Here is a 2,649-nt window from a genome sequence, read left to right as displayed (position 1 = left end):
CTCAAGCTAACCCAAGCTAGCTAAAGCTAACTCAAGCTAACTCAAGCTAATTCAAGCTAACTCAAGCTAACTCAAGCTAACTCAAGCTAACTCAAGCTAGCTAAAGCTAACTCAAGCTAACTCAAGCTAACTCAAGCTAACCCGAGCTAACTCAAGCTAACTCAAGGTAGCTAAAGCTAGTTCAAGCTAACTCAAGCTAGCTAAAGCTAAGACAAGCTAACTCAAGCTAACTCAAGCTAACTCAAGCTAACTCAAGCTAACTCAAGCTAGTTCAAGCTAACTCAAGCTAACTCAAGCTAACTCAAGCTAGCTAAAGCTAACTCAAGCTAACTCAAGCTAACTCAAGCTAACCCGAGCTAACTCAAGCTAACTCAAGGTAGCTAAAGCTAGTTCAAGCTAGCTCAAGCTAGCTAAAGCTAAGACAAGCTAACTCAAGCTAACTCAAGCTAACTCAAGCTAGTTCAAGCTAACTCAAGCTAGCTAAAGCTAACTCAAGCTAACTCAAGCTAACTCAAGCTAGCTCAAGCTAACTGAAGCTAGTTCAAGCTAACTCAAGCTAGCTAAAGCTAACTCAAGCTAGCTAAAGCTAACTCAAGCTAACTCAAGCTAACTCAAGCTAACTCAAGCTAGCTAAAGCTAACTCAAGCTAACTCAAGCTAACCCGAGCTAACTCAAGCTAGCTCAAGCTAACCCAAGCTAGCTAAAGCTAACTCAAGCTAACTCAAGCTAATTCAAGCTAACTCAAGCTAACTCAAGCTAACTCAAGCTAACTCAAGCTAGCTAAAGCTAACTCAAGCTAACTCAAGCTAACTCAAGCTAACCCGAGCTAACTCAAGCTAACTCAAGGTAGCTAAAGCTAGTTCAAGCTAACTCAAGCTAGCTAAAGCTAAGACAAGCTAACTCAAGCTAACTCAAGCTAACTCAAGCTAACTCAAGCTAACTCAAGCTAGTTCAAGCTAACTTAATGAAGTTAACCCAAGCTAACTTGGGTTAATGAAGTCAAACTCAAGCTAACCCGAGCTAACTCAAGCTAACTCAAGCTAATTCAAGCTAACTCAAGCTAACTCAAGCTAATTCAAGCTAACTCAAGCTAATTCAAGCTAACTCAAGCTAGCTCAAGCTAACTCAAGCTAACCCAAGCTAACTTAAGCTAGCTTAAGCTAATTAAAGCTAATTAAAGCTAACTCAAGCTAACCCAAGCTAACTTAAGCTAGCTCTAGCTGGCTGCCACTGTTAGGCCATTTGGGAGCGCTTTTCTCGCACTCTGATTGGCTGCCACTGTTAGGCCATTTGGGAGCGCTTTTCTCGCACTCTGATTGGCTGCCACTGTTAGGCCATTTGGGAGCGCTTTTCTCGCACTCTGATTGGCTGCCACTGTTAGGCCATTTGGGAGCGCTTTTCTCGCACTCTGATTTGCTGCCACTGTTAGGCCATTTGGGAGCGCTTTTCTCGCACTCTGATTGGCTGCCACTGTTAGGCCATTTGGGAGCGCTTTTCTCGCACTCTGATTGGCTGCCACTGTTAGGCCATTTGGGAGCGCTTTTCTCGCACTCTGATTGGCTGCCACTGTTAGGCCATTTGGGAGCGCTTTTCTCGCACTCTGATTGGCTGCCACTGTTAGGCCATTTGGGAGCGCTTTTCTCGCACTCTGATTGGCTGCCACTGTTAGGCCATTTGGGAGCGCTTTTCTCGCACTCTGATTGGCTGCCACTGTTAGGCCATTTGGGAGCGCTTTTCTCGCACTCTGATTGGCTGCCACTGTTAGGCCATTTGGGAGCGCTTTTCTCGCACTCTGATTGGCTGCCACTGTTAGGCCATTTGGGAGCGCTTTTCTCGCACTCTGATTGGCTGCCACTGTTAGGCCATTTGGGAGCGCTTTTCTCGCACTCTGATTGGCTGCCACTGTTAGGCCATTTGGGAGCGCTTTTCTCGCACTCTGATTGGCTGCCACTGTTAGGCCATTTGGGAGCGCTTTTCTCGCACTCTGATTGGCTGCCACTGTTAGGCCATTTGGGAGCGCTTTTCTCGCACTCTGATTGGCTGCCACTGTTAGGCCATTTGGGAGCGCTTTTCTCGCACTCTGATTGGCTGCCACTGTTAGGCCATTTGGGAGCGCTTTTCTCGCACTCTGATTGGCTGCCACTGTTAGGCCATTTGGGAGCGCTTTTCTCGCACTCTGATTGGCTGCCACTGTTAGGCCATTTGGGAGCGCTTTTCTCGCACTCTGATTGGCTGCCACTGTTAGGCCATTTGGGAGCGCTTTTCTCGCACTCTGATTGGCTGCCACTGTTAGGCCATTTGGGAGCGCTTTTCTCGCACTCTGATTGGCTGCCAGTGTTAGGCCATTTGGGAGCGCTTTTCTCGCACTCTGATTGGCTGCCAGTGTTAGGCCATTTGGGAGCGCATAGATGACGAGGCAACACTTTCAGACAGCAAAGCGATGCTTCAGCTTACTTCAGCTAATTTAGAACACAACCGAACATTTGTAGCAAGACACCGCACAACCTTGGCTGCTTGGTTGCCTGAGCACAAGTTCAAGTTCTTTCCCAGTGCCGTAACACGACACTGGAATTTTCACCAAATGTCAACCACCGTTTGCCGTACACTCCGAATTATGTTACGGTGCTTATTGGCTAGAGAAGAACTCAA

The sequence above is a fragment of the Convolutriloba macropyga genome, unplaced genomic scaffold (genome assembly GCF_964194025.1).
Source record: "Convolutriloba macropyga unplaced genomic scaffold, txConMacr16.3 SCAFFOLD_1115, whole genome shotgun sequence".
NCBI lineage: Eukaryota > Metazoa > Xenacoelomorpha > Acoela > Convolutidae > Convolutriloba > Convolutriloba macropyga.
This window is presented reverse-complemented; position numbering follows the sequence as displayed.